This window comes from Marmota marmota, unplaced genomic scaffold (assembly GCF_001458135.2).
Source record: "Marmota marmota marmota unplaced genomic scaffold, marMar, whole genome shotgun sequence".
Lineage (NCBI taxonomy): Eukaryota > Metazoa > Chordata > Mammalia > Rodentia > Sciuridae > Marmota > Marmota marmota.
Genome location: NW_026000048.1, coordinates 13902681 through 13922560, shown reverse-complemented (window position 1 = coordinate 13922560; position 19880 = coordinate 13902681). Strand labels below are relative to the sequence as shown.

The 19880-nt window shown below is 40.7% G+C and overlaps 1 protein-coding gene across 1 annotated transcript in view; it reads left to right on the top strand.

The window, feature by feature from the left end:
* The first annotated feature begins 11604 nt into the window (after nt 1–11604).
* Nucleotides 11605–19880, top strand: part of Gpr158 (G protein-coupled receptor 158) — a 480026-nt gene continuing 471750 nt past the window's right edge. The window contains exon 1 of the mRNA XM_015495224.2: nt 11605–12215. The gene's annotated coding sequence lies outside the window, so the exon portion shown is untranslated. The remainder of the gene's footprint in view (nt 12216–19880) is intronic.

Here is a 19880-nt window from a genome sequence, read left to right as displayed (position 1 = left end):
TGGCTTCATCATAATTTATTGTATCATTCCCTTGGAAGAAAGCATCTAGTCTCATCCCACTTTTGCTATTGTAAATAATATTATATCAAATACTTTTCCCTACATCTTCATTTTTAATAGGGGATTTTTTTTTTTTTTTTTTTTTGGTACCTGGGATTGAACCCAGGGACAGTAAGCCACTGAATTGAGGCACATCCTCAGCCTTTCTTATTTATTCATTTACTTTTTAATTTTGAGACAGAGTCTCACTAAGTTGCTTAGGGCCTTGCAAAGTTGCTGAGGCTGGCTTTGAACTTGGGATCCTCCTACCTCAGCCTCTCATAACTATAATAGGGGATTTTTGAAGATGTGAAGAAGTCTCTTTTTAACACTAAATTGCAGGAACTGGCTAAAGACAATCGATATAATTTTGAAGGAGAAAAAGGCTCTTGCTTTATTTGCTTGCTAAAAATGTCAAGTACCTTTGAGTATGTTCAGAGCCAGCAACAGATGAAGCAAAGTACCAGTTAGGTAAGATAAAAGTGTGGTGAAAGGTGACCAGTTTTCAACTAGTAAATCGAGATTACCTGCTTCCTAGCTTTTACTTTGCATACATCATTACATCATTCTAAAATGGAAGCAAGCCTGTCCCTTCTATGCATGTTGATGCAGCGTTCCCTCCTGTCAAAATTAAACATACAGAGCATGGCCCCTCACTGATTTTCTTTCTTTCTTTTCTTTCTTTCTTTCTTTCTTTTTTTTTTTAAGAAAGGAGTTGGGCTGGGGATGTGGCTCAAGTGGTAGTGCACTCACCTGGTATGCGTGAGCACTGGGTTCGATCCTCAGCACCACGTAAAAATAAATAAGTGAAATAAAGGTATTGTGTTCAATTACAACTAAAAAAATAAAAATTAAAAAAAAAGAAAGGAGTCAATCCAAGAATTAAGTTTTCTCCCAAGAGAGAGGTGTCTGAGGCAGAAGTGAATCCTCCCAGCTTCCAGGTTCCCTTGGTATTTCAGATGACAGCATTTTTTTTTTTTTAAGTTCTTCCCCGCAGAGATCAATGGAAGGACCCTGCCTCCCTCTAGTGGTCAGCACCACCAGGCAAATGGGATGATTCTGTCCAGGGAAGTCCAGAGTCTGTGTCCTTAAATGCCCTCCTGAAATAATGAAAACTGTGTTTCTGCAGGAGCCCCTCTTCCTCCACAGAAGTTTTTGTCTTTAGCAAACCATCTGTGGCTATTGCTACCATCAGACAAGACATCAGGGCAGGATTTTGTTTTTCTCTAGGGCAGCACCCTGGCTTTTTTTCTTTTAGTTAATTCAATAATCTACTGAGTTATGACTTGTTTTCACCAGGGTTTGGGACTTGTTATGTCCAGATTTACTTTATGTTGTGTCGTGGGCAAGAAGCATTGCTAAAACAAACAGGGCACAGAATAAACCAGCTGGGAGCCTGACAATGCTCATGTAACCGATGGAGAAAAGCCTGAAATGCTCACGCTTTTTGTAAATTCAGAATGTTAGTAACATTGAGAAATAAAGAAAAGAATACTACAAGCATTACTAGAAAACTGCTTGTTTAAGACTATGTCCAAATTCTCTATTGTATTCTTCTTTCAGGTTAGCCAATTGCTTCAGATAGCTCTACTGCTATTTTAAGAATAAATTGGGAAGCCTTTATGCATCAATTGTCTAAATCTTTTATTGATCTCTTCATGTACTTATATAGAAGTCTACTATAGCAGGTGAGGCAAACTGCTTCCTGGCAGATATACCCGCCTTCCTACTTTCTACCTATCTACCTACCTATCTAACACAAACTTCTGGAAAACTCTGGGTCTAGGTTTCTTCTTCGTTAAGTTAGAGGATTGAACCAGCTCTTCCAGTTCTAAAAACAGCATTTAGCTGCTTTTTAGAGAACAGCCTAAAGGAAGATCATTCTCTTTTCTCCATTGTATACCATCATCACTACCAGCTCAAGATCTCAAGCAAATTCTACCAATGGAAAAGGAAGTGTTTCCTTTTTCCTAATTTCTGAATCAAGTGTTCCCTAATTGTTCTACCGCTATTTCAAATAGGGTATCTGAGCATCTCAGTCCGTACTTGTCAAAAAAGAAAAAAACAAAAAACCAGGCTTCCGGGACTTGATGTGCATCTGCAATGGGTGAAGACAAATGTGCTCATCTTATGGTGATCTCAAGAATGAGATGGTTGGATTCAAATTCTTTGCCTTTTGTTGACACGAAGATGATAGAGCACACTATAGTTCTGACCTGTGCAAATAAGCACTTCAGTCCAGAGACAGTTTCACCTTTTTTTTTTTTTTTTTTTTAGGTTGGGCTTTCAGTCTGTATTTGAAGGAGAGCTATTTATGGGCTTGCAAACAAAGTGCTGGAGGAAAGGAATTTAAAGGATGTTCTTAATCGAATGAATTCTGGGGGGTTGTATTTCAAGAGTCTAAACTGCACATTAACTCTTCACTTCCTGTACTCACTTGCATGGTCTTGAGTAAGTTGCTTCTTCAGTGTGCTGGCTCTTACCCTGGCTGATGGTGATCTCCTGACAAATAAGAAAGGAAAAGAAGTTCAAGATGAGCAAGTCCTTTTGGGTGGGGGCGTATTTGTGCTGCCTAGGTTATTTGATCTCATTCAAGACTTGGTGTTTCCAGAATTTAGTCATGGGCAAAGAATGCATGTGAATTATTATTACTGTTATTATTTTGGAAATAAAGTGGATGGTTGCTGTGTTGGCAATGCCCAATGTTAAGTAAAACTACAGCTGTAGATTTTAAAATTAAAAACAATTTGTTGGATAAAACTGTAATTAGTAGGTAGTGCTTATTTGAATGCCTGTGGAATCACCTCTTTCCCTCCTTAGGTGCAGATAATGAACACTGATGTCATTTTCATTTGATTTTTTTTCTGCTCTTCACAACTTAGTCATTTGACACCTTGTAAGCCTGGGTTAGGGAACATTAAAAAAAATACGTATCTTTTATTTAAGTAGCTGGTTACCCTTTTAAAAGTTTAATGAGGGAGGTGGTTAACCCTCCCGCTAGAACAGGGCTGTACCATGGTTCCCAAAATACTTGCACATGATGTTAATAAAAGATGTTCCAGAAAAAGGTTTTGTGCTCGAAAGAATTTTGTTAGCATTTCTCAAAGAGAACAAAGTACTCCCTGTTTTCACTGAAACCTCGGCTGACCCTGCTGCTGTCTCATCCCATGACCGGTGATAGAAGGAATGAGAGCATCCTTGTGCCCCCTGGCACTTGGACTTGATCGGAGTAAAGTTGCTGGTCTGTTGCTAGGCAGTATGTGTCTCTGGTTCAAATGATGAGATGCCAGTGTTGAAGAAGGGCTGCATTCAGAGGTGCAGGCAGCTCGTTGTGCTTTAACCTCAGCCATTTCCCAGACTGCCTGGTGTACTTTCTGCTGCTGCTAAGTCTTACTGGAAAGGAGGGCCCTGCTCTGGCTCTCCTCCATCAGATACACTCCCCAAAGAGAAACAAAGTAATGCCTACTCAGAGCCTGTGGCCCTTCTCCTTTCTAAACTATTGGTGCTCAGAATGTGGGATCCCAAACAGCAGCAGCATCACTTTAGGAATTTGCTAGAAAAGCAAATTCTTGGAACTTAACTCAGAACTGCTGAATCAAAAAATCTGAAGGATGCACCTAACAATCAGAGTTTGAGTAGCTCTCTTGGAGATATTGATGCTTGCTCAAGTTTAAGATCTATTGTTTGAATCTGGACCATGCTCTGGGACTCGTGACACTCGGGAATAACCTGTTAAATGTCTGTGAGCCCACCTCCACGGTTTGCAGGGCCTCTTTCCTAGGTCTGAGGAGAGATATAATTCCAGTGGCCAAAAGCAACTCCCCCAGGAATGTTGAGAGCTAGTCAGAGCTTGAATTGGTGGTTTACAATCATATCTGGTATATCTGGGTAATTATCAAAGTATATTGTTTAAAGTATGAAGAATATAACTCAAGTTTGTTAGTTTGATTTAATTTTTAAATATTTAGGCATATAGTGTACAGGCCTCCATTTTTAGTCCCGTCCTGGTCTCTGTAAATGTTAGAGGTGGGCCTGCTGCTAAAAGTCTGTGTTATTTGTTTCATTTGTATATTAATTTATTTGGTGTCTTTTTATTGATACTATTTGATGCATCATTATCATTATACCTTTCTTTATTTTTTTAATCATGACTCCTTTCAGTTCTTTGAACAAGTTTATAATGGCTAATTTAAAGTCTTTTTCTGTTGCTTATCTAGTACATTGTTCATACTTATCTGTTTTTGTTGTTGTTGTTTGTTGGTTGGTTCTTTTTGCATGTCTTGTAATTTTGTTGTTGTTTTGTTGTTGGAAACTGAACATATAGCAAATGCAGTACTGGCTCTGTCCCAGGGCTTGCTATTGTTATTTGCTTGTTTATTTGTTTAATGTCTGACTGGATCATCTTAATGAAGGCACTCCACCCCCTCATCACCCCTCCACCAATACACACATTGTTAAGCTTCTGATTTTGCTTCTCAGGGAAGCACAGCTTTGGGATGTCTATAATCACTCTGGGATGACAGTACATCATAAGTACATATATAAGGCTATCCTCTTCCCTTTCCTTGACCACTCATAATTGTTGGCCTCAAACAATTACCACTGATTGCACTATTGTTTCTTTTCTTTTTTCTTTTTTGAAGGTGGGTGGAGGACTGGGAATTGAACCCAGGGGCATTTAACCACTGAGCCACAACCCCTGCATTTTTTTATATATATATATATATATTTTATTTAGAGACAGGGTCTCCCTGAGTTGCTTAGGGCCTTGCTAAATGACTAAAGCTGGCTTTGATCTCTTGATTCTCCTGCCTTAGCCTCCGAAATTGCTGGGATTACAGGTGTGCGTCATTATGCCCAGCAGCACTATTGTTTTAACAATGCCTTCGGAACCTCAATTGCTCTATAGACAAAGATGAAATAATTTCAAGTTCCCTAGAAGAAACAATTCCTGAGGTCACTGTTTGATATTATTTAGATCCCAGGAGGTGTCTGTCCTACCATCTCCTTTCCCAGCTCTACCGAAAGTTCGCCTGTCTACCCTTTAACTGTGTCTTCACTGAAACCACAAATCACCTCCCAGTTGCCCCCATCACAACCTCCTGTGTACCTGAGAACTCTTTTAGGCTTGAACTTCACTACCTTCTGCCTCAAATGAAGTCAGTTCCCTTGAGGAGAGAGTAGGAGTTATCTGTTTTCTAACCTTCTCCTTCCCAAGCAAAATCTCTGAGCTAAGAATCTGGAGCTGAGAGTGGGGACAATGTCCCCCTTTTTCTCTGGGTGACACCACTGCTTTAGGAGTTGAGCATTTGGTGGTATGTGGGAGCTGGGCAGCATCTTGAGGTCTTCTCAGCTTCCTTCTCTGAGCATGGAACCAGTACCTCACAAGCTGCTCCAGGAGTGACAGGAACTTCATTATTTTTAGCAGCATTGCACCCAAGATAAATCCTGCCTGCCATGAAGTGGGGGCTGAAGGGAACCCCCAGTTCTCCAGTGCATGTACTAACAACTGACCTCAGAAACAGGATGCAGAAGTGCTGATGTCCTGTTCCTCCTAGGAAGAAAGGCCTCAACTGGGAATAGATAATTAGGGATTCCTGAGTTCTTGGTTCCACCAGCCTAGAATGGAGTCTCTGCCTTGCTCAACTGGGAAGGGCTTAGATAACACACTATCCTTTTTCTCCCTGAGTTTTCACAGATTTTTCTTGAATAGATGGTTCTTCATTTTCTGTATGTCATCAGGCTTTTTAAAATTAATTATCTCAGATTTCACTGGAATGAGGTCTATAGAGCTTCCATACTATAATGCTTGAAGTTGTTCTTCATATTAATTTATTTGCACATTTTACTGAGCACCTACCATATACCAGGTACTGTAGTAAGTATTGGGAATACAGTGGAGAGGAAAGAGGACACGGCCCTTTAGTTTGTGATCTAACCAGGTGTTTGGCAAAAGGGAACTCAACAAATCTTTAACAAATAAAAGAATGGCTAGCACGTGTTTTTCTTCCTATAATAGCCTTGTTCTATTAGGGTGTTTGCACAATCTTCTTCTAATCCCAATTATATGGAATGAGTGTAGGTGGCTGTTACTTTATTATTACCTGTTATTTTTTTCCCCTCTGCCTTTGGTGACCTTCAGTAGGGGTTAAAAGTGTGCTCCTATCACAAGGTCACAGGCTTGGTGACTACAATGGCATACTCTTGGCCTGGTACTGGGCAGCAAAAATGTGATTTGGAGTGTTTCAATTTCAGAAGACCAATCTGCGCTCTTTCCCCTGGGATTCTTTAATTTACATTTTTCTTCCAACATTGATGGGTGGGGAACACAAAATAAAGAGCCTAATTGTGATTGGGTTGAAGGGCACTTCAGAGAAGGCTTATTCTGGAAAAATCCTGTTCTAGCCTATGAGAGCTGGCTCCAAAATGCCCCAACAGAAGAACTAGGCAGATGGATCCAGGATTATGTAGAGTGGAATTTATTGGGGACTTATTTACAGAAGCAAGGTCCTGGGTGGTAGCAAGGCCAGGGATCCCTGGGATTTGGGTCAGAAGGAGTGGGATATATACTGACAAAAGTGACTTCACCTCAAGCTAGAATCAAAGACTTCAGGCACGTTTTGGGTGCTGATGGTGCCAGGATCCACTCATAAAGCTTCACCCACACTCTTACGGCTTTGTTTATCATAGTATGCTGGGAAACTGCACAGGGAAAACCTACCAGAGTTACTCAGGAGCAGTCATGGCAGTTTTGACTCAAGATGGCTCCTAAGTCACCTCAAGCTGAATTCTGACAAGGATTCTTAAAGGAAGTGACACTTAACTTGATTCTTCAAAGATGGGTAGGAAATAGCCCAAGACTAGAGGTTGAGTAGGGGCATTATAGGTCTTAGGCCAACTTATGTACAGACACAGAAGTGAGAAACCATAAAAACTTCATTTTGGAGAACTGTGAGAACGGGGTCTGCTAGATCACTAAGGTGCAAGCTGAGGTCTGAGACACAGAGGTGCTATCCTGGAGAATCTTTGACTCAATGAAGGAGGATGAACTTTTTTTCTCCAGGCAAAGAGGAGTTATTGAAGTAAGGTGAGGGGCATGACCAGATCGTTACCCTTGTGTAAAATGGATTGGGGGGGGGGTTGAGGGCAAAACTGAGGTTGTTAATTAATAAGTGGATAGCAAGGGTAAGATTTGAGAAATAGTGTGAATCAGTACAACCTGGAGATTGAATGTGAAGATGAGAGAGAGGGAGTAATGCTGATTGTTGAAACATGTCTCACATCCAGTCTCATCTTAGGAGTAAGAACACTAACATGCACATTGTGATAAGCTACCTGTGGTCCCTTCTGTTGCTCCAAATACCTTGGATTGAAAACCCCATGCCTGGAATTGTGTCTTTTTTATTTCTTCATTTCTTAAGGATTCCTCTTACCCCACCCCCAACCAAGAACCCTATAATAAAAAGTAAAAGTGATTAAGAAGCAAAGACCTTTAAAACCTGCTAATGTGTTAGCTGGAAAAAAATGTAAAAATTGTTGAGCAGAGGTTTTATTGATCACAATTGGATTATCTAAGTGCATAGTTTGAGGACATTTTTCTTCCTCTGGAGCTTTTCCACAGTTGAAACTTTAAAAAAAAAATGAATCTTTTTGTACTTTTTCTTTTTTTGAGAGGAGGAGATGAGGATATAAAACCAAAGGTATGTTTCCCCTAGCAACTTGACTTGAGCTATCACAGCATCACTAAGCAAAAATAGCAACTTAATTAAAGAATACAGCGCTGTGGAACTTTGCCAGCCAGCAGGGGAAGGTCAACCCACTCCAAGAACCACACAGAGGGTCAACATTTCAGAACTGGAATAGAAATTTGCCTTAGGTGTAGGTGGTTTGATTAATCCAACAAATGTTCTTTTTGTAACTTCTATGGACAGTACAAGCAAAAACAAATGTTTTTATTCTCTGAAGTTCTTGTTTTAGTTGGAGGAGAGGAGAGGAGAGGAGAGGAGAGGAGAGAGAGAGAGAGAGAGAGAGAGAGAGAGAGAGAGAGAAGCAGATGCAAGAAGAGGCAGAGAAGGAGGAAAGAGAATTTCAGACAGTAAGACATGTTATGTAGAAGGATAACAAAAAACAAAGTAAAGGAGTAGGCAGTGACTGGTGGGGACAGAGACAGTGTAGAGTGAGGGCACTGCTCCTAGCAGAATTTTAGTGACTTGAATGGCCCAGTCATATGTGACATCTGCAGTGGATCACACTTCAGCAACCATTTCCTGTATCCAACATGCCTTTTTCCTAAGACTTGTAGAATTAAAAGAAAAATCATAATAACAAGAAAAGAAAACCCTTTTCTTTTCTTGCACTTTGTTTACATATGCAGGCCTATCAAAAAATTTTAATAAATCCTAAAATAAATATTTCAGTACATAGAAGGAAAAAAGTATAGCTATTCGGTTGCTTTTATATCTTCCTAGAGTTTGAACTTCAATCCTTTAGTTATAATCTGATAAATTTTCTAGTAATTATTAAAACGAATATTTGTACAATGGAAAGATCTACAAAAAGTAAATTTTAGGTCCTTTGGGCACACAACGAGGAGTGGGATAGCTGGGTCAAATGGTGGTTCAATTCCAAGTTTTCTGAGAAAACTCCATACTGCTTTCCACAGCAGTTACACCAATTTATGGTCCCACCAGCAATATATGAGTGTACCTTTCCCCTGACATCCTCACCAACATTTTATTGTTTGTATTCTTGATAATCGCCAATCTGACTGGAGTGAGATGGAATCTCAGTGTAGTTTTAATTTGCATTTCTCCAATTGTTAGAGATGTTGAACATTTTTTCATATATTTGTTGGTCAATTCTATTTCTTCTTCTGTGAAGTGTTTGTTCAGTTCCTAAGCCCAGGTATTGATTGGGTTATTTATTTATTTATTTTTGGTGCTTTGTGTTTTGAGTTCTTTACATATCCTGGAGATAATGTTCTATCTGAGGTGCATGTGACACACAGCCACATCAATGTTTATAGCAGCTCAATTCACAATAGCTAAATTATGGAACCAACCTAGGTGCCCTTCAACAGATGAGTGGATGAAGAAAATGTAGTATATACACAGGGGAATATTACCTAGCCTTAAAGAAGAATAAAATTATGACATTTTTAGGTAAATGGAGCTGGAGAATATCAGGCTAAGGGAAATAAGCCAATCCCTCAAAACCAAAGGCTGAATATTTTCTCTAATATGCAGATGCTAATTCACAATTAGGGAAGTGGCCAGGGAAAAATAGAGGTTCTTTGGATTAGGCAGAAGGGAGGGAGTCTGGGGGTAAGAACAATAACAGGATGAATCTGACATTATTACCCTATGTACGTATATGTTTACATGACCATTGTTATTCTACATCATATACAATCAGTAGAGTGAGAAGTTGTACTCCATTTATGTATGACATATCAAAATGCATTCTACTGTCATGTATAACTAATCAGAACAAATTTTTTAAAAAGTAAAATTTAGGGAACTATGAAATGTTTTTCTGAATTCATTCTTTAGTTTCAAAACAGTTATAAATTAAAATGAACAAATTTCAAGTAAAAAGATATCATTAAAATTTAGTAAAGTACATCATGTGTGAAGTATTTAGTTCATGTATGCATTAAAATTTGCATCTACCCAAAACACTGCATTTTAGCTGATAGTTGTTTCATTGTTTTGTAATATTATTATTATTATTATTATTATTATTATTTATCAGAGATTGAACCCAGGGGTGCTTAACCACTGAGCCACATCCCCGGCCTTTATTTTTAATTTTGAGACAGGGCCTTGCTAAATTGCTGAGGCTGCCTATTAACTCACAGTCCTGCCTCAGCCTCACAGGGGTGTGCCACTCTGCCCAGCTCGTTGTTTTATAATTTAAAGACTAAATGAAAACAAAACTCCACAGGTAGTCACATCAAATGACAGACTTGAAACTAAAAATTCATCCTTATAAGCATTGTGCTATTTTTGTTTATTTAAAATCTACTGTTTAAATGCAAGAACATATGGTACATAGAGATTAAAGACATGCATTTCACTTAAACTGAGCTCAAAAGATTTTAGAGTGGCAAAAACTTACTGTCTGAAGGAAAAAGTGTAGCTCAGCCTGAATGTGTCTGTGTTGGGGGCTAGTTGTGTAACTGGGATTTATGCAAATTCAATTCCATGGGAAATACAATGTGTATTCAAGGACAAGGTATAAAAGTGTGATAATTTGACACTTGACTGCGAGCGCACACACACACACACACACACACACACAGTTTTGGGATTGAACCCAGCAGATCTTCTACCACTGAGCTGTGTACCCAGCCCTCTTTATTTATTTATATCTCAAAACCAGGTCTTGCTAAATTGCTCAGACTGCTTTGAACTTGCAATCAACCTGCCTTGGCCTCCTTAGTAACTGGGATTATAGGTATGAGCCCATGCCCTGTGACATATATATTATTAATACCCAACAATAAATTGCAGCAATTGCTCAAAACTTAAAAGAGCTGAGACCCTTTTGGAGAGAGTGTTACTTTATTATTGACACTACTTAAACTTGCTGGTGAAGGCAATAATAAAATACAAACTGATTTTTGTTAATATTTATTTATTTAGTGGTACTAGGGGGTTGAAAGCAGGAATACTTTGCCACCGAGACACATCCCCAACCCTTTTTTTTTTTTACTTTTTGAAACAGGGTCTCCCTAAATTTCAGAGACTGGACTCAAACTTGTGATCCTCCTGCCTCAGCCTCCATAGTCGCTGGGGTTACAGGGATGCTTCATTGCTTAGGGTTGATTAGATCTCTTTCTGCTTTTTTTTTTTTTTTTTTAATTCCCAGGGGGATAATGTCCCCTTTATCATTGGCACTCTGAGTTTAAGGACTTCAGTTGCTCTTCTGTCCTTGCTATAATTTTCCTAAGCTCTCATTCCCATCTACCTGGCACCTAAAATTCTCTAGTTTATTTCACCGTGATGAAAGACTGTCGGAGGGCACTCACCTGGAGTTGTAGGTCATGGCCCTGGTAATTATATATAATTTATTTTTCTTGCGGTGTTGGGGATTGAACCCAGGGGGCGCTCTTCCACCGATCTACATCCTTCCGTCTCCCCATCCCAGAGGTTTTTTGGTCTGTGTGTGGGTTTTATTTTATTTATTTATTTATTTATTTATTTATTTATTTATTTATTTATTTATGTGTGTGTGTTTTGTTGTGTTTTTTTGGAGACTAGTCTTGCTCCTTAGCCGAGAGTAGCCTGGAACTTGTGATCCTTCTGCCTCAGCTATTAACAGGAGGGCGTCACCCTAGTGATAGCCTATATTTTAATCACCCTAGTGATACTTTATACTTTAATCTGAAAGACTTTATCCGAGCCTAGCCTGGGAATATAGACATCCATTCTTCCATTCATTGATGCAACATGTTTAAAAATCCCACAATATGGGCCAATAAAGGTGGCGGGTGGAGCAGCAATTGACAGGCCGCATGGTGCGGACTGGGCGGTTATTCCCAGGGGACCCGCAGCTCTGCGAGGGGCTGGTGGATGGGGCGCTGGAGGCGACACGCTGGGGACGAGGGGGCTGTCGATCACGCGTCTGAGAGCCTGCGTGTTCACGGCCAAGGCTCTGCGCGGCTTCACCACGGAGGTGGCTTCCACCGGCGCCGGTTACTCCGAATTCAAAGACTCATTTCCGCTGCCGTGGGAGACAATACAGAGGAAAGCGGCTCACCAGCCGGGAGAGGAGGAATGGGGAGATGAGAGATCCTCTGCAGCAAAGGCAGAACCACTTCTTCCTTACTAAACGGCCCCCACCCCGACCCCGTGTGGTGACTCTCTTCAGAGTCCTGCTTCCTGAGAGCGGCTTTGATAGGAAATACAGCATGAATCTCCTTCGCATGAATTTCCTATTAATTAGCACACTACTTCCTCTCTGCCTAGACGCTGGCAAGAGTTTCCATGATCCGAGGTAACTGAACTCCTGCCAAACTGTCTGTCTTGCACCTGCTTTGCATAATGTGCCTTGTCTGAGGTTGGACTTGGGCAGAGCAACTGGTTCTGGGACACCGTACCCGGAGGAGAAGATTTTGTAAACTGCGGTATGTGAATGGTTGCTGCCAGGGAGCCAGAACAAACTCCAATAGGGTAAGGCTGGGAGCTGGATGAACTGAGCTCGCCTTTGTTTCATGCATCTTGGAACTGTTTTCTTTGGAGCCTGGGGAGGAGGGAGAGGCCAAGTAAGTAGTTTAAATTAGGCAAGTCTTGAGAAGCCCTGTGCCCAGTCATTTCAAGTCAGTGTTGGGATAGCCTCTTTGACAAGGAGCATGGCCAAAGACAGAGGGTCAGGCTAATTAGCATCTGAAAGAAGTGGCAGGGAATGGGGCACAGGCAGGCTCCCCATAGCTCCACCAGTTGGAAAAGAGAAGTCAAAGTAGAGTAACTAGCAATCATTCTACCTCCTCCTCATCATGAAGCACAACTACTTGAGAAATGTCGGTCGGTTGAGTCAACAGAGGCGGATAATGCCACTTGGGAACTACATGATATGGAGAAAATTCACCTTTCTGGACCTCAGTTTCCTCTTCTGAAATACTGATGGTTCTTTTTGATCTGTAAGGTCTCCCTCCTTGTGCTGAGACTATGGCTTTAAAGTTCAGTTCTGCCCTGGGTGGGAGATAAGGAGGGTATAGTGGCAAAAGACCAGACCAGCTGATATGTAGAGAGTTCTCATCTGCATATATTATGAGAGCTGGTGAGCATGAGGGGCACTGGCTGTCACTTGTTCAGAAAGGGCTTATTTTTACATCTTACATTCAAGCAATCACATATTGGGTCTTTAAGAAGACCAATATATGGCCCTTGCTCTCGAGACATATCCATATAGATGATAAGTGAAAAGCAACTCAGGATTAAATAAAGTGCAGCCTCAGTACCCTCACAGGAAAGCATCACATGAAGAGGCGTTCGCTGAATGTTGGGGAGAACAGGTTCTCAGAATTCACAGAGTGACTGATCATAGTGTGCTGATTCATTGCACCAGAAACATACTACCAGCTAACATTTCTAGAGCTCTTTTGGGGAAAATAGAAGTGGCAGGAGTTTGAAAACTGGAATGAATAAAGCTAAGGTTATAGGGGGCTATGTCTTAGAACAAAGATGGGGAAAAAAAATTGTTCCTTAGCTACACACTGTGCCCTCTAAGATAGGTTGCCAGCAGGCCCACGGGCAGCCCCTCCAAGGCTGTGTGTTGCAATGAAGGGAACTAAATTGCAAGAGTTGCTAGATCAGTGCCCTCCTCTTGGGGCCCATACATCTGCTCACAGGACCAATTCTTCCCACCTCCCACAGCTTGGCTCAGTAAAGAGTCCCAATAAAGAAGGTGCAGGAAGTACAGTTCCTGTCCACAGGGACTCAACATTGCTGGCAAGTTGACCCTGGAGTCACTCCCCCATCTCTACAGGAACACGGAAGCAACCCTGCATCTCTGCCTCCCTGGATAACTGCTTCTTTTTTTCTCCTTCCCCATGGCCATCTTATCAGGCCTATCTGCTGTTTCAGCCCCGGGAAATCTCATCTCCAGTGCTTGGGACACTGGGTTATCATTCTAATTCTCAAGGCAACATCTCGGTATCTGTCTTGCTTGGATCTCATCAGCTATGACCCAAGAAGGCCTATTCCTCCACCAGGTATGGGGAATGGCCAGTTTTCAGAGAAGGGAGTGTGGGACAGAATTTTTCCTCCAAGAAATCTCTGCTGCATTCCTGCTGCTATCAGAGTATGTCTGATTTTTTAATTACTTCTGTGCAAAGTAGTCTCCTCTCCTGCTAACCTGGGTTGAATGGTGAATTCCTGAGGACAAGAGCCACATCCCAGTGGTTCTGCATCCCAGACATGGTCATGAAACATGGGATATTTCTGATATTCCATAAACCTTTGTAAATGAAGGCAGTGAATGAGTTGTCACTCAGGGTCATCTGCAACAAAGAGGGGGCAGAAAATAGGGAAGTCAGGAAAGGCATAGAATGAGACTTTATCCGTGGTGCTCTGTCTCTCCTTAGCCCCTCAGAATACCCAAATCTGCTGTATGAAACTAATTTTCTTCACACACATTTCCTATTAATTAACACTGTTCTTCTTCAGCAGATGAGTTGGCTGGGGCCTGCAGAATTAGAGCAGTTGGCGTATTTGCCAAACCGTCCATCTTGTGCCTGCTTTGTAAAATGTCCTGTGTGGGTTGTCTAAGAAGTGACACTTGGCTTCTACTTTGACAGGAACATCTCAACCTTTGCTGATCCTTCCACATCACAGATTTTACTCTTGGCCTTCCCTAAGCCCAGTTTCAGGATCACTTTGCACTCATGAAGGAGCTTGACACCAGTGGGAGGAGTTATCTTTTGAGGCAGGGTTCTGTCCCATTCAGGGGTGACAACCACTAACCATTTAACAGCCACCCACCCTTCCCCATGCTTATTGGAGACTCTGTTTACAGAAAGTTGTCTTGTCATTCTAATGGAATAGACATCTATAAATGCCACAGTGGAAGGCTGAGTACCAAATTCTTCTCTCTCATCTTATCTGGGGAGTTGGTCTCCCCAGTTGCAGTTTTTTCTTATCTGAGGGAAAACTCATTTCAGTTCCTTGAAAGCAACTTTTTAACTCATTGCCTTAAGCATAATACTATGATTCACTTACTGAAGTTTGGATAACAGTTTTTTTTTAATAGATTACAATACCAAAATTCCTCTTGATTTAAAAACCAAATAAATCAGCAGGGTATAGTGGCACTTGCATGTAATCCCCGTGGTTTGGAGGCTGAGGCAGGAGGATCTCCAGTTCAAAACCAGCCTCTGTAAAACCAGCGAGACCCTGTCTCAAAATAAAATATGAAAAAGGGTTGGTATGTGGTTCAATGGTTAAGCACCCCTGGATTCAATCCTTGGTACCAAATAAATAAATAGATAAATAAATAAATAAAAATAAAAACCAACAAATAAACCCCAATTTATAGACATTGTTCTTATTCTCCTTCATTCTGAAATAAAGCTAAGTATTTACTTGGATTCTTTATTTATCCTCCTGGAGAATGTCCTGATTTGGGGCACTTAAGGAAGATGAGATCATTGTCAGGTGCTGAAATTCACACTGAGTTAGAAGGAGACCCATCCTGTGATTTTTTCAAGTGTATTTGGTTCTGATTACAAATGTATTTTTAAAGTTTCCTTAAAAAAAAAAAAAGCTCTTCATATTTATAAACAGTCTCTGGGAATTATGTAACACAATAGACTTTTTTTTTTAAGATGTGTTGTGGATGGTAAAATTGTCAGAGTTTTCATAATTTTTGGCTATAAAAATCTGTGTGGACATGTGTTTTTTATTAAGATATAACCTCATACATCATCCATTCATAACACATTACTGACTCTGCTGCCCCTATTAGCAGCTGGAGAAAGAAATGGAAAGTTGAATTGAAAATGAATTTATGTATTCATTTAGCTTGGCTAATTAACTGCTGAAATAATGTCCCCGCTTCTTAATGGGCCCTCCACTTGATGGATAAGGCAGATGCCCCAGGACTAGGTGACAGCTCAAAAAGGCACCTGGCTTATGATAATGTTTGTCAAATACATGACAGGAAAAAGCAGGTTGGAATGTTCTATCTGCCAACAAACTAGATGTTGCCAAGCCTGGAGGCAGTTGACTGACAGCCTGTTTAAACTGAGGCTGCTTACATAATAATAATACCATTTTTTAGTCTTGTGGATGCTAATGTATGCAAATTCACAGGCAATACACTCCTCCTCTAGACTCTTGTGGACATGAGGGCTAACTGAATTCAGGGAAAGCTGGAGAACCCAGGGATGAAGTCTGAAACTTGACTGTACATGAGGTTAATTTTGTCTTTTGGGGGAGGGGGAAGGACAACTGATCCTATTGTTGCAGTTCCGCCCATTGTTAGCTTTCTGAGGCCACCTCTAGCTTGCAATGGTAATTTTTTTTTAATTGAATATCTTTTTAAAAATGAAATGATATACATTTCTGGTCTTTAAAAACCTGACTGGAGTTAATTTAGAGCAATTTTCTTCTCTTGGATATTACAAAGTTCATTGTATTAAGTTGGAATCATTCACCTTCCCAAGATTGTCGGAAAATGTGTGTTATGGTTTAGATTTGGTGTTTCCCAAAAGCTTGTGTGTGAGACAATGCAAGGAGGTTTAGAGGTGAGATGATTGAGTTTTGACAGCCTTCACTTAATCAGTGAATTAATCCCCTGATAGGGATTAACTAAATGGTAACTGTAGTCAGGTAGGGTGTGACTGGGAGAGGTGGGTCATTGGGGGACATGCCTTTGGGGTATATATTTTGTACCTGAACAGTGGTGCACCCTCTCTGCTTCCTGGTGCAAAACCCTGAGCCGCTTTCCTCCACCAAGTCTTCCACCGTGATGTTTGCTCTCACTTCCAGCTTCAAGGAATGGAGCCAGCTGTCTGTGGACTGGAACCTCTGAAATGGTTAGTCCCAGAGTAAACCTTTCCTTCTCTAATTATATTCTTATCAGGTCTTTTTGGTTACAGTGGCAAAAACAAACAAACAAACAAAATAAATAAAAAACAAAAACAAAACAAAGCAAAACAAAAAAAACCAAACAACCTACCTAACTGAAATGGTATGTAAAAGGTAAATATTGTCACTCTCACTTTGGGGTGGGGAGATCAAAGTACAGAGAAATGTTGGCCTTGGAGCAGCTGGCAGAATCCACCCCCTGATTTCTAGTTAGAGCATTTTTGAAAATATCTTCCTACCTAGATCACTAGTTAGGGAAGCCATAACACAACACTGACTATGCTGATCACTATGCTGGAGCTGGAGAAGGGATGTAGACCTCTCTCTCAGATGCTGTCAGGGAAGGGCAGCTCCCAGCCAACGAGCCTAGTCTTCAGGTATCTTCTTTCCTTTCTCAATTCTTTCTGTCAGTCACAGACAACATTGTTCACTAAGTTTCTAATCAGAGTTTTATCCTTCTCAGCTTTTTACTGCTTTCTGAATACAACAGAATATTAGACAGATGTGTTAGGGGACAAATAGATGAGGATGGTGGCAACAAGAGGTTAAGAGAATAATTCTATAGACTGGGTCCACTGTACTGATCCTCAAATGCTTTCTTTCCAAGAAGCAATTTACCTGCAACCTTGCCTGGCCTAACTGGACAGGATATGTCACATTCCTCAGCAAACTACCTGTTATCTGCAGGAGAAATGCAAACCACAGATAATGTTAATGGGAGGAACCCAGGAGATTCTGGTGACCAGATCCTGAAACTCGGGGAGATAAGGATAATTCCTCCTAACAATAAAATCTAAGAATGTATGGTATAGTATCCAATTAGAACTGGTCAGAATGGGCCAAGGTGACCTAGAATTGCCATGGCAGTGGGGACTTGAAAATCTGATGTCACCCTGCCTGGGTGGGACTGTCTGGAAATTTCTTTGGGATCCCCAATAAAACTGGAATGCAGGAGAGGTAAATTGTTTCTCTCCTCTCTGAGAGGACCCACTCTCTTTTTCAGTGTCCCCTTTCCCTTTTCTTATCCTTTCAATAAACTCATTCTGTTATTCTAAGTGACATATCTGAAATCTTTCTTATTTGATTGCAAGAATTGGGATTTAAAGGGGGGTCTTCAAGCTGCCTCAGTTTCTCAGAAGGCCCCAGCTCTGTAACAGTACTGTAACAGCTTGTTTTAGTGCAATACCTAATACTATGTGTGCAGGGCAATACCTGCGTTTATTTCCTACCACATCCCCCTAAATGGGTCACATTATCCTCATTTTACAAATGAAGACCACAACACAATTAGGTTAAGTAACTTTTTCATGCAACTGGTAAGTGAAAGATCAGTGACTTGAATCTAAAGAGTTGGCTTGAAAATCTGTGGTCTTACTACTTGTTCTTCCCATGTCCCTCCTGTTCTCAAGGAAATGATACTGTGGTTCACTATCCAATGGCCTTGAATCTTTCCACATATTTGCCTTCAGTTTATATAGGGATGTTTTGTAACATTGATTTCTTCTAAAATACTGAAACTCATGTCCTTCCGATAGATATTCTGATTTGATTGGCCTGGGTTGGTAGCCAGGGAAGGTTTTCAAAAGCTCTTTACATAATTCAAACATTGGGAGTTATTGTAGGATGTCAGAAATGAGATAAAACTCATTGTCACCAACTCTCTTGGAGTCCAGCTGATCCAGGATTCCCAGGGCTTCCCGTGTGGTGCTCATCACTCTTAGGACTACCTTTGTTATCAATCATATGCAATGGATCAGGTCAAGGGAAGGGCCCTTTTGTGGTGTTTCTTATTTTAACCACAATTTCCTTCATATTTATACTCAAACCTTGCCATGGATCCTAACTTATGGAGGGAGACAATGGTGCTACCTGTTGTCTTCCCTGGCTATTTATAAGGCTTTATCTTTTGATGTGGCATGAGGGGTTCAGTCTGGAACCTTTTAAGTGCCCCCATTATTTGTACCTCCATTATTTTGCTGGTGACCACAGTGCTCAGCTGAGGAAAGCCTTTCTAACTGCTGTTTAGGTCTCTTTTGAAGATTACTACAGGAAAAGTTCTCTTCCTTATGATAATGGTTTGCTGCTTCCAGTGGAGTGCTATGGATGTCCCAGTCTTTTCTATTCCCAGTTTTGACTTTGGCAGATCAGTTTATAAACTCACTAAGGGCAGACTACTTAATCTTAGAACTATTCTCTCCAATTATAACAGTGAATGAATTAGGTTGCTGTTTTAGTCCATTTTATTTTACTATAACAAAATACCGGAGACTGGCTAATGTATATAAAAAGGTTGATTTAGTTCATGTTTTTAGAGATTGAAAGTCCGAGATTAGGGAGCCCCATGTTCGGCCTCTGATTAAAGACTTCTGTCTACGTCATAGCACGGCAGACGGCATCATGGTGAGAGGAGAGAGCTGTCACAAGATAAGACAGGGATAACAGGGATTTATAGGTCTATGAAGTGTGCTGTTTTTCTTTTTATAACAACTTGCTTTTTCAGGAACAAATAGGACCCTTCAAGGACTATATTAATTCCCTCCAAGGATTATGCCCCTAATGGCCTAACAATTTTCTATTGCATCTCACCTCTTAAAGGTCATACCCCTTACCCCCATGCTAGAGTCCATCCGGCACATGAACCACAGGGAGACACACTTAAACATATCCAAATCATAGCAGATGCAATAATGTGGAACAGAAAACATGACAGAGACCGGGAGCCATTAGCTTAGAACCAGTAGTAATTTTAAGAGAAAATCGAATTCTGTAACTTTCATTCAGGCTGGTGAGGACAGGTATAGAAGGGAAGTATAAATTTGGTTTTTCTTTCTATTTTTTTTTCTACTTTTATCTCCAATCTGTCGGATTCCTCTTCTCTCCAGGCTAGAATTGGTAAGAACCAACAAGAAAATTGGTCAGTGGAGCAAGCAGAGTGCTCACCACCAAGCTTCTAAATCTCAGGGCCAGTATATTCTAAAAAGGAATGCAAAACAACTAGTTAATATTGGATTTTTTTTTACAAAAAAGAGGATAGACAAATGGATTTTCTGGTCTTTCTTTTTATTTCTTTATTTAAGATCCTATGAAGTGCTGGGATGTAGCTCAGTGGTAGAGTGCTCACCTAGCATGTGCGAGGCCCTGGGTTCGATCCCTGGCACTACTCACATATCCACCCACATAAGACCCTGTGATGGTTCTCTGTTGTCTGGGGCCCATCTGTCGGATTCCTCTTCTCTCCAGTCCATGTCT